This window comes from Triticum urartu, chromosome 3A (assembly GCF_056163025.1).
Source record: "Triticum urartu cultivar PI428250 chromosome 3A, HENAU_Tu73, whole genome shotgun sequence".
Classification (NCBI taxonomy): domain Eukaryota; kingdom Viridiplantae; phylum Streptophyta; class Magnoliopsida; order Poales; family Poaceae; genus Triticum; species Triticum urartu.
This window is the reverse complement of record NC_141875.1, coordinates 108283803-108296768: the sequence shown is the minus strand read 5'-3', so window position 1 is coordinate 108296768 and position 12966 is coordinate 108283803.

Below are 12966 nucleotides of genomic sequence, written 5' to 3'. Positions count from 1 at the left end.
ATAAGGAATAGGCATTTGATTCAATGTATTAATGTACTTTATGATCATCCTGTATCTTCGGCCGAACATGTGGAAAATTTGTTCCCAAGCTTTCGCCTTTAACCTCCAAACCAAAAAGGTGGAGTGTTTACGGATACTATTGTGGAATGAAAGAAACAGTCATTATGTCCAGAACCAGGCAACCCAGTCATTGTGCTCGAACAGACAAACATTTTAGTTCGGGAGGTATGTTATATTACATATGTAAGAAACATCTTCCATGGAGAATAGTTCCGTTAAGGGTTCCTTTCCTTGGGTTGGCATGCTTTGATTGTGCGTGCCTGGGCTTTGGTCTATATTATGAAAAAACTGTCCCGCATTTTATTTGAAGAGTTACAAGAATGTAACTATCTGTCGTTTGATTGCCGACCAATTATTCTCTTAAGAACGCTAGCTTTCGGCTTCACCTGTCTAAGGTACAGGTCCGGATTACCTGGTTGTAACAATCGCAGAGGTGGTCCCTTTACGCCCTAGCCGAACAATCGGGAACGTAGGGCATAAACACAGGAGCGAGGCAACCTGGCTTAGCAAAAACTTAATTCATAGAGGTGCATACAATGGCAAAAGAGTGTATATGAACAAACGACATATAAATTGTGAGCTCCAGGCTCTAAATAATAATAAGCTTCGGTTAAAGAAGCCCCTAGTCATTGTGGGGTGTATACATTTTAAGACGTGTACCCCTTAAGAGTTCGGCCTATCCGAACACATCCTGGTAAACGTATAAAAGTGAGAAATCAAAAACAAATGAAGAGGAGAAAAAGGGACGAAAAAGAAGCATGGCCGAATTTGTGCGTAGAATCTTCGGAGCTGAGCAGCGTTCCATGGATTCGGCACTAGGCGATTATCCGATGCATTACGAAGGCGATAGGCTCCTCCTATGAGAACTTCATCTATAATGAAGGGGCCCTCCCATTTTGTTTTGAGCTTGTCCTTCTTCTTCTCTGGGAGGCATAAAACGAGTTCGCCGACATTATAAGTCTTGGCCCGCACTTTTTTGCTTTGGTATCTCCGAGCCTGTTGTTGATAAAATGTGGAACGGGCTCTTGCAACATCACTCTCCTCCTCCAGGACGTCTAGGTCGTCCTACCAATCGAGCTCGGCTTCTCTCTCTTCATACATGCGCACTCGAGGTGAGTCATGACTAATGTCACAGGGAAAGATAGCCTCTGCGTCGTACACCATGAAAAAGGGTGTGTATCCGGTCGTGCGATTGGGCGTAGTCCGCAATCCCCTGAGTACGAAATCGAGTTCCTCGACCCAGTGTTTATCTGACTCCCGTAGGGATCACACTAGTCTGGGTTTGATGCTGCTCATTATCAGGCAATTGGCCCGTTTGACCTGACCGTTTGTTTGAGGGTGGTATGTGGAGGCGTAATCGAGCTTAATGCCCAAGTTACCACATCGATTTTTCACCTCATCGGCTGTGAAATTGGAGCCATTATCAGTGATGATGCTGTGTGGGACACCATAATGGTGTACCACGCCGGATATAAAGTTGATCATTGGCCCAACTTCAGTTGTTTTTACTGGCTTGGCCTCTATCCACTTAGTGAATTTATCCACCATAACCAACAAATATTTCTTCTTGCGGCTTCCCCTTTAAGGGTCTGACCAAATCTAGCCCCTAGACCACAAAGGGCCAAGTAATTGTGATTGTTCTTAAGGTAGTGGGCGGCATATGACTTTGATTGGCGAAAAGCTGACATCCCACACGGTGATGTACAAGGGCATGTGCGTCTGCTCGGGTCGTTGGCCAAAAGAAGCCTATACGGAAGGCCTTGCTTACGAGGGCCCGAGCTGCAGCGTGATGGCCACCAAGACCAGCATGTATTTCAGCCAAGAGTTGTCGTCCCTCCTCTTCGGAGATGCATCTTTGAAGGACTCCAGTAGGACTTTTCTTGTAGAGTTCACCTTCGTGAACTTTATAGGCTTTAGAGCGTCGAACTATGCAACGGGCCTCATTCTGGTCATCAAGGAGCTCCTGCCTATTAAGGTAGGCCAGGAAGGGTTCGGTCCATGGCACGATGATGGCCATGATTGCATGGGCGGAGGGTGTAATTTCGATGCCCGAGCCCCCGATGATATCGGAATTGTGTTCGGGTGCTGGGGGTATGATCAGCTCCGGACTAGTATTTTCACTCTCGTCCTGCCATACCACGAATGGCTTGAAGAGCCTTTCCACAAAGGTGTTAAGCGGGACGGGATCACGTTTAGCTCCCATTCGAGCGAGGATGTCCGCTGCCTAATTACTGCCTCGAGCGACGTGATGGAACTCGAGCCCTTCGAACCGAGCCGATATTATGAGTATGGCGTTTCGGTATGCCGCCATTTTGGGGTCTTTTGCATCAAATTCTCACTTTATTTGGGATATTGCGAGGTTCGAATCCCCTCACACCTCTAGGCGTTGTATGCCCATGGAGACAGCCAATCGAAGACCATGTAGTAATGCCTCATATTCAGCTGCATTGCTGGAATCGGTATACATGATTTGTAACACGTAGAGGATTGTGTCCCCCGTAGGGGATGTCAAGATGACCCCGGCCCCCAGTCCGGCTAACATTTTAGAGCTGTCAAAGTACATGATCTAGTTGGAGTATGTGATGTACTCTTTAGGGAGCTTGGCTTCCGTCCATTCGGCGACAAAGTCGGCCAGCACCTGAGATTTAACAGCTCGGCGTGGCTTGTATGTTATTTCTAATGGTAAGAGCTCGATGGGCCATTTGGCTGTGCGGCCGGTGGCATCCTGATTATTTATGATGTCGTTGAGTGGTACTTCGGATACCACCATGATCGAACACTCTTGAAGGTAGTGTCGTAGCTTCCGGGATGCCATGGAGACCTCATAAGCTATCTTCCGGTAGTGAGGGTATCGAGATATGCATGGTGTAAGGACCGTCGATACATAGTACACTGGTTTCTGGATGGGGAACTTATGTCCCTCTTCCTCTCGTTCAACGACGAGTACGGCGCTCACTACCTGGTGAGTCACAGATATATAGAGTAGCATAGGCTCGCCAACACTTGGTGCAGCTAGGATTGTGTTTCCTGCTAACAAAGTTTGTATTGCTTCCAATCCAGCTGTAGTCGCGTCCGTCCATTCGAAGTGGTCGGTACGCTGGAGCAGTCGATAAAGTGGTAGCGCCTTTTCTCCCAATCTGGAGATGAAGCGGCTTAGGGCTGCCACGCACCCAGCTAGTTTTTGGACCTGCTTTAAGTCTGTTGGCGTTGCCAATTATGACAGGGCTTGGATTTTGGCTGGGTTCGCTTCTATTCCTCTATTGGAAACAATGAACCCGAGCAGTTTCCCAGCTAGAACGTTGAAGACACATTTTTCTGGATTGAGCCGTATGTCATATGTTCGGAGGTTGTCAAATGTGAGGTGCAAATCATCCACCAATGATTCGATGTGTTTAGTCTTGATGACCACGTCGTCCACATATGCCTCCACTGTTTTGCCGATTTTTTTTCCAGACATGTTTGAATCATGCGTTGGTAAGTGGCGCCAGTGTTTTCGAGCCCGAAGGGCATAATGTTGAAGCAGAAAGGCCCGTATGGGGTAATAAATGCCGTTGTGGCTTGGTCGGACTCCTTCATCTTAATCTGATGGTATCCGGAGTAGGCTTTGAGGAAACACAATGAGTGGCGTCATGTAGTTGTGTCAATGATTTGGTCAATGCGGGGCAGCGGGAAGGGGTCCTTAGGGCAAGCATTATTGAGGTCTTTGAAATCGACACAAAGGCGCCAGGATTTATCCTTCTTCGGCACCATGACCAGGTTGGCTAGCCAGTCTGGGTGCTTGATCTCTCTGATGAACCAGGCCTCAAGTAGTTTGGCTAGTTCCTCCCCCATAGCTTGTTGTTTGGGTTCGAAAAATCGCCACAACATTTGCTTGACTGGTTTAAACCCCTTTATTATGTTGAGGCTATGCTCGGCCAGTCTACGTGGGATTCCTGGCATGTTCGAAGGACGCCAGGCAAAGATGTCCAAATTTTCGCACAGGCACGCTCGTAAGGCGGTGTCGACCGTTGGATCCAGCTGTGCTCCAATGGATGTTGTTTTGTTAGGATCCGCTGGGTGCACTTAAAATTTGACTATTTCATCTGCTGGTTTGAAAGAGGTGGACTTGGGCCTCTTGTCGAGGACTACATCGTCTTTGTCCACTGTGGAACATAGAGTATTTAATTCTTCGGCCGTGAGGACCTCGGATAGTGCCTCGAGGGCCAAGGATGCAGTTTTGTTTTTTGTACGGAGTGCTATATCCGGATCAATGGTGATAGTGATTACTCCGTTGGGCCCTGGCATTTCAAGCTTTATGTACCCGTAATGGGGTATGGCTTGGAAGCATGCAAAGGCGTCCCGCCCCAAAAGGGTGTGGTATACGCTATTGAAAGGGGCCACGTGGAAGAGCAACTCTTCGGACCTATAGTTATCAGACATGCCGAATACTACATCTAGTTTAATTTTCCCCAAGCATCGTGCTTCTCGACTGGGGATAATTCCTCGAAAGGTGGTACTGCTTTGCTCGATGCGACTCTTGTCCATTTGCATTTTTTCGAGCGTATCTTCATAGATGAGGTTAAGTCCGCGGCCGCTATCCATGAGCACTTTGGTGAGTCGAAAGCCATCCACAATTGGGTTTAAGACCAAGGCGGCTGGTGCTCGGACTGATCGGGCCCTTGGTTCATCATGGGCGGAGAAATTTATGGCCGTATTGTTCCAAGGATTCATTGTGGTTACTTGATGGACTTTGACGAGGTCGCGGAGCACCCTTTTGCGCCGATTATTTGAAGAAAAGGTCTCAAAGATTGTAAATATGTTGAGATCGTCATCCTCCGAAGAGTGCTTCTCTGGGGTAGTACTGGTGACGATAGCCTCACCGCTCTTAGCCACTTGTCGGAGTACCCAGCATGCTCGAAGGCTATGCGTTGGTTCGATATTCTGCATTGTAGGTATCTGACATGGCTTGTCGAGCAATTCATCAAGGACGGTTCTATGTCTCGTGAAGGGCTTGTTTTTCTTGTCAATTGGCTTGTGATCGGATGCCTCGTAAGGGTGCATCCGTTTTGCCCATCCAGTGGGCTGCTTAAAGGCAGGGGGTTCCCACTGGGCTGTCTGGGCTTTCCATGCGCTTTCCATCGCGCAGTACTTCTATACTATGAGTTCCAATTATATAAAGTGATGTATACAGCGGCAGTTGAGGGCATTAAGAATTCCCTCATCCGTACAGTTACGACAAAAAATGAAAACCGCGTCGTCGTCGCAACAATCTTTAATCTTGTTTTTAAGAAAGAGGAATCTGGCTCAGAAGTGATGGATCATTTCCTGAGGTTGCGACCGTATATACATTAGGTCACATCTGTCTGGAGGGCCTGAATTACTTGGGGAATATTGATTGTGGTGGGTGTGCGGGTTAAAATCCGAATCCTGACCCACGATTGATTTCGGAGCTTGAAGGATCTCCGAGGTCACCAGTTCAGGAACAGGAAGGTCCTGGTGACTTCCAGGCTCAATGTCTGATCCTATGTTCGGAGGACATGAGGTCTCTTCCCGAGAATGGGTATCCGGCTCGCAGGGCTTGGAAATCCGAACATAGCTGGTTCTTAACTTAGGGGAAGAAGCGTTCTCGGCTCGTTCCTCAAAGACCGCTACCAGATGGGTGGTCGATGGGGACTTGATCTCCCTCTGATCGGGTTTAAGTGCAATCCGATCATAGTCTGTTGCGACCCCCAGGGCAGCGATGCGATCTAGCAGTTCATTCAAGGACGAGACATCTGTCGGATCCATCTTTTCGAAGTGTTCGAGGCTGATGCGGAGATGATGTTTGGAGATTGTGGGGGCCGCCGTTGGCTTAACGGTCGAGCGAGCGCCCATGGTAAAACCGCCGAGCTGGAGGACCTGACCTAGAGTTAGGGTCCTTCCAGAAGTGATATTATGATTGATGACAAGGCGAGCCATCGATCCTTCTGTCGACAACACAATGGAATGTTGGGGAACGTAGCATGCAATTTCAAAAAATTTCCTATGATCACACAAGATCTATCTAAGAGATGCATATCGAGGGCGAGAGTGTGTCCATGTACCCTCGTAGACCGAAAATGGAAGCGTTAAGTTAACGCGGTTGATCTAGTCGAACGTCTTCACAATCCAACCGATCTAGTACCGAACGTACGACACCTTTGAGTTCAGCACACGTTCATCTCGATGACATCCCTCTAACTCTTGATCCAGCAGAGGGTCGAGGGATAGTTCCGTCAGAACGACGGCGTGGTGACGGTGATGGTGATGTGATCCGCGCAGGGCTTTGCCTAAGCACTACGATGCTATGACCAGAGGAGTAAACTGTGGAGGGGGGCAACGCACACGGCTAAGAGAATAATTGATGTGCCTCTGGGTGCCCCCCGCCCCTGTATATAAAGGAGGGGAGGAGGAGGCGGCCGGCCAAGAGGGGGTGCACCAGCCCCTTGTGGGCTGGTTAGCCTCCCTCCTATGGCCCATATGGCCCATATCTTCCCCGGGGGGTTCCGGTAACCCCTCGGTACTTCGGTAAAATACCCGAATCAATCGGAACAATTCCGATGTCCGAATACTACTTTCCAATATATGAATCTTTACCTCTCGACCATTTCGAGACTCCTCGTCATGTCTGTGATCTCATCCGGGACTCCGAACTTCGGTCACCAAAACACATAACTCATAATACAAATCGTCATCGAACATTAAGCATGCGAACCCTACGGGATCGAGAATTATGTAGAAATGACCGAGACACATCTCCGATCAATAACTAATAGCGGAACCTGGATGCTCATATTGGTTCCTACATATTCTATGAAGATCTTTATCGGTCAAACCGCAATAACAACATACGTTATTCCCTTTGTCATCGGTATGTTACTTGCCCGAGATTTGATCGTCGGTATCATCATACCTAGTTCAATCTCGTTACCGGCAAGTCTCTTTACTTATTCTGTAATGCATCATCCCGAAACTAACTCATTACTTACATTGCTTGCAAGGCTTATAGTGATGTGCATTACCAAGAGGGCCCGGGGATACCTCTCCGATAGTCGGAGTGACAAATCCTAATCTTGATCTATGCCAACCCAACAAACAGCTTCAGAGACACCTGTAGAGCATCTTTATAATCACCCAGTTACGTTGTGACATTTGATAGCACACAAGGTGTTCCTCCGGTATTTGAGAGTTGCATAATCTCATAGTCAGAGGAATATGTATAAGTCATGAAGAAAGCAATAGCAATAAAACTTAACGATCATTATGCTAAGCTAACGGATGGGTCTTGTCCATCACATCATTCTATAATGATGTCATCCCGTTCATCAAATGACAACACATGTCTATGGTCAAGAAACTTAACCATCTTTGATTAACAAGCTAGTCAAGTAGAGGCATACTAGGGACACTCTGTTTTTTCTATGTATTCACACATGTACTAAGTTTCCGCTTAATACAATTCTAGCATGAATAATAAACATTTATCATGACATAAGGAAATATAAATAACAACTTTATTATTGCCTCTAGGGCATATTTCTCTTGTGAAATCTGGATTCCTTCACTAAGGAAATTGCTCCAGTATTGTCGCAAAAGATTTTCATTAGACCCGATGCACTTGGTATTACACCTAGATCGGATATGAACTCCTTCATCCAGACTCCTTCATTTGCTGCTTCCGAAGCAGCTATGTACTCCGCTTCACACGTAGATCCCGCCATGACGCTCTGCTTGGAACTGGACCAACTTACAGCTCTGGCATTCTATATAAATATGTATCCAGTTTGTGACTTTGAGTCATCTGGATCAGTGTCAAAGCTTGCATCGATGTAACCATTTACGATAAGATCTTTGTCACCTCCATAAATGAGAAACATATCCTTATTCCTTTTCAGGTATTTTAGGTTGTTCTTGACCGTTGTCCAGTGATCCACTCCTGGATTACTTTGGTACCTCCCTGCTAAACTTATAGCAAGGCACACATCAAGTCTGCTACACAACATTGCATACATGATAGAACCTATGGCTGAGGCATAGGGAATGACTTTCATTTTCTCTCTATCTTATGCAGTGGTCGGGCATTGAGTCTGACTCAACTTCACACCTTGTAACACAGGCAAGAATCCTTTCTTTGACTGATCCATTTTGAACTTCTTCAAAACTTTATCAAGGTATGTGCTTTGTGAAAGTCTAATTAACCGTCTTGATCTATCTCTATAGATCTTGATGCCCAATATATAAGCAGCTTCACCGAGGTCTTTCATTGAAAAATTCTTATTCAAGTATCGTTTTATGCTATCCAGAAAATTTGTATTATTTCCAATCAACAATATGGCATCCACATATAATATTAGAAATGCTACAGAGCTCCCACTCACTTTCTTGTAAATACAGGCTTCTCCAAAAGTCTGAATAAAACCATATGCTTTGATCACACTATCAAAGCATATATTCCAACTCCGAGAGGCTTGCACGAGTCCATAAATGGATCGCTGGAGCTTGCACACTTTGTTAGCACCTTTAGGATCGACAAAACCTTCTGGTTGCATCATATACATGATAACCCACAAGTATAGGGGATCACAATAGTTTTCGAGGGTAGAGTATTCAACCCAAATTTATTGATTCGACACAAGGGGAGCCAAAGAATATTCTCAAGTATTAGCAGCTGAGTTGTCAATTCAACCACACCTGGAAACTTAATATCTGCAGCAAGGTATTTAGTAGCAAAGTAATATGATAATAATGGTAACGGTAGCAAAAGTAATATTTTTTGTGTTTTGTAGTGATTGTAACAGTAGCAACGGAAAATTAAATAAGCGAAGAACAATATATGAAAAGCTCGTAGGCATTGGATCGGTGATGGAGAATTATGTCGGATGTAATCGACCATGCAACAGTTATAACATAGGGTGACACATAACTAGCTCCAGTTCATCAATGTAATGTAGGCATGTATTCCGAATATAGTCATATGTGCTTATGGAAAAGAACTTGCATGACATCTTTTGTCCTACCCTCCCGTGGCAGCAGGGTCCTATTGGAAACTAAGGGATATTAAGGCCTCCTTTTAATAGAGTACCAGACCAAAGCATTAACACATAGTGAATACATGAACTCCTCAAACTACGGTCATCAGCGGTAATGGTCCCAATTATTGTCATTTTGGGGTTAACGGATCGTAACACATAATAGGTGACTATAGACTTGCAAGATAGGATCAAGAACTCACATATATTCATGAAAACATAATAGGTTCAGATCTGAAATCATGGCACTCAGGCCCTAGTGACAAGCATTAAACGTAGCAAAGTCATAGCAACATCAATCTCAGAACATAGTGGATACTAGGGATCAAACCCTAACAAAACTAACTCGATTACATGATAAATCTCATCCAACCCATCACCGTCCAACAAGCCTACGATTGAATTACTCACGCACGGCGGTGAGCATCATGAAATTGGTGATGGAGGGAGGTTGATGATGATGATGGCAACGGATTCCCCTCTCCGGGGCCCCGAACGGACTCCTGATCAGCCCTCCCGAGAGAGTTTAGGGCTTGGCGGCGGCTCCATATCGTAAAACGCGATGAATCCTTCTCTCTGATTTTTTTCTTCCCGAAAGTGAATATATGGAGTTGGAGTTGAGGTCGGTGGAGCGTCAGGGGGCCCACGAGGCAGGGGGCGCGCCCAGGGGGGTAGGCGCGCCCCCTCCCTTGTGGACAGGGTGTGGGGCCCCTGACATGGATTCTTCTTCTAGTATTTTTTATATATTCCAAAAATTATCTCCGTAGATTTTTAGGTCATTCCGAGAACTTTTATTTCTGCACAAAAATAACACCATGGCAATTCTACTGAAAACAGCGTCAGTCCAGGTTAGTTCCATTCAAATCATGCAAGTTAGAGTCCAAAACAAGGGCAAACGTTTTTGCAAATTAGATACGACGGAGACGTATCAACTCCCCCAAGCTTAAACCTTTGCTTGTCCTCAAGCAATTCAGTTGATAAACTGAAAGTGATAAAGAAAAACTTTTACAAACTCTGTTTGCTCTTGTTGTTGTAAATATGTAAAGCCAGCATTCAAGTTTTCAGCAAAGATTGTGAACTAACCATATTCACAATAACATGTAGGTCTCATGTTTACTCATATCAATGACATAATTAGCTAGCGAGCAATAATAACAAATCTCGGATGACAACACTTTCTCAAAACAATCATGATATGATATAACAAGATGGTATCTCGCTTGCCCTTTCTATGACCGCAAAACATAAATGCAGATCACCTTTAAAGATCAAGGAATGACTAGACATTGTAATTCATGGTAAAATAGATCCAGTCACAGTCATACTCAATGTAAACTAACAGTAATGGATGCAAATGACTGCGGTGCTCTCCAACTGGTGCTTATTAATAAGAGGACGATGACTCAATATAAAAGTAAATGGATAGGCCCTTCGTAGAGGGAAGCAAGGATTTGTATAGGTGCCAAAGCTCGATTTTGAAATAGATATGAATAATATTTTGAGCGGTATACTTTCATTGTCAACATAACAACCGAGAGATCTCGATATCTTCCATGCTACCCACATTATAGGCGGTTCCCAAGCAGAATGGTAAAGTTTATACTCCCCCACAACCAACAAGCATCAATCCATGGCTTGCCCGAAACAACGGGTGCCTCCAACTAACAACAATCCTGGGGGAGTTTTGTTTGCAATTATTTTGATTTGATTTGAGCATGGGACTGGGAATCCCGGTGACCAGCCATTTTCTCATGAATGAGGAGCGGAGTCCACACCTCTCGAGAATAACCCGCCTAGCATGGAGGATACAGACAACCCTAGTTGATACATGAGCTATTCGAGCATACAAAACAGAATGTTTATTTGAAGGTTTAGAGTTTGGCACATACAATTTACTTGGAACGGCAGGTAGATACCGTATATAGGTAGGTATGGTGGACTCATATGGAATAACTTTGGGGTTTATGGAATTGGATGCACAAGCAGTATTCCCGCTTAGTACAAGTGAAGGCTAGAAAAAGAGTGGGAAGCGACCAACTAGAGAGCGACAATAGTCATGAACATGCATTAAAATTAATCGACACCGAATGCAAGCATGAGTAGGATATAATGCACCATGAACATAAATATCGTAGAGGCTATGTTGATTTTGTTTCAACTAAATGCGTGAACATGTGCCAAGTCAAGCCACTCGAATCGTTCAAAAGAGGATACCACCCTGTCAGACCACATCACAACCATTTTAATAGCATGTTCGCACGCAAGGTAAACATAAACTCCTAGCTAATTAAGCATGGCATAAGCAACTACAATCTCTAATTGTCATTGCAAATATGTTTCTTTCATAATAGGCTAAATAAGGAATGATGAACTAATCATATTTACAAAAATAAGAGAGGTCGAGTTCATACCAGCTTTTCTCATCTCAATAAGTTCATCATATAATCATCATTATTGCCTTTCACTTGCACGACCGAATAGTGTGGATAATAATAATAGTGCACGTGCATTGGACTAAGCTGGAATCTGCAAGCATTCAATTCAAGAGAGAAGACAAGGTAATATTGGATATTTGTTAGATCAACAATAATGCAAATGAGAGACACTCAACATTTTCATCATGGTCTTCTCCTCTCGACCCCCAAAGGAAAGAAAAGAAATAAGACTATTTACACGGGAAAACTCCCAACAAACAAAAGAAGAACGAGAAATCATTTTGGGTTTTCTTTTTAATTACTACTACTACAAGCGTGGAAAGTAAACTAACTAAAAGCTAAAAGTATTTTTTTTTGTTTTTCTTAAGGTTTTTCAAACACACAAGAAGAAAGCTCAAAAAGAAATTAAACTAGCATGGATGATACAATGAAAAAGTATGAGCATCGACAATTGGCATGAGTGTGTGAACATGAATGTAATGTCGGTGGGAAATATGTACTCCCCCAAGCTTAGGCTTTTGGCCTAAGTTGGTCTATGCCCATGGATCAAAGTGGCCCTCTCCGGTGTAAGGAGGAGTGTCCTCTGGGTGCCACTGGTTGGCAATCTCCTCAAGATTCCACTGATAAACTGACTGTCGACAAGGGTCCTGGGGTGGTTCCGGCTCGGGCTCTGGAGCTGGTGTCACACTCCAGTATGCATAAACGTTCTTCGGTAAAACAAGGTACTTTCCTGAAAATATGCTAAACAAAGAGGGAGCAGGCAAGGTAATAGTCTCAAAGTTATTCTTACCAAAAATCAGTCTATAGTTAAGCATCTTCTTCTTATTCTTAACAATAAAATCATGTGCTACCATGCTCTTATAATCTAGAAAATTATTAGGCAGCAACTTTTCCTCTTTCTCATAATGCCTGATAGGTATGTTAAAGTGTGCAGCTAGGCGTGAGGCAAAAATGTCTCCAAGGACGGGGCCCTTAGTACGGTTCAGATTTAACCGTTTAGCAACAATAGCGCCTCAAATGAAAGTAGTATCTTGAAACAAGGCATGGCGCAAAATAACAATATCAGGAGCACTAAGGTTCCCACAGTTCACGCGACCAATTAAGCATCTACTAGCAAATATTGCAAAGTAACGTAGAACAGGAAAATGTATGCTAGTGATTCTTGCATCGGAAACTTTCCTCGTTTCCCCCACAGCAATCATATTAATAAATCCCTCCACATCATTACGATGTGGTTCCTCTATGCTGCCCTCAAATGGTATCAAACAAATCCGACAAAAATCACGAAGTGACATTTCCTTATGCTCATCATATAAATAAAATTCCACCGAAGGTGGCGAGCTTCTAGCATGGAAATGAAAGTTTTGCACAAAGATATTGGTGAGTAAGAGATACTGTTCGCGCTGGTCGTGGAGGACGGCGATGGGGCCTGCATTCTCAGCCAA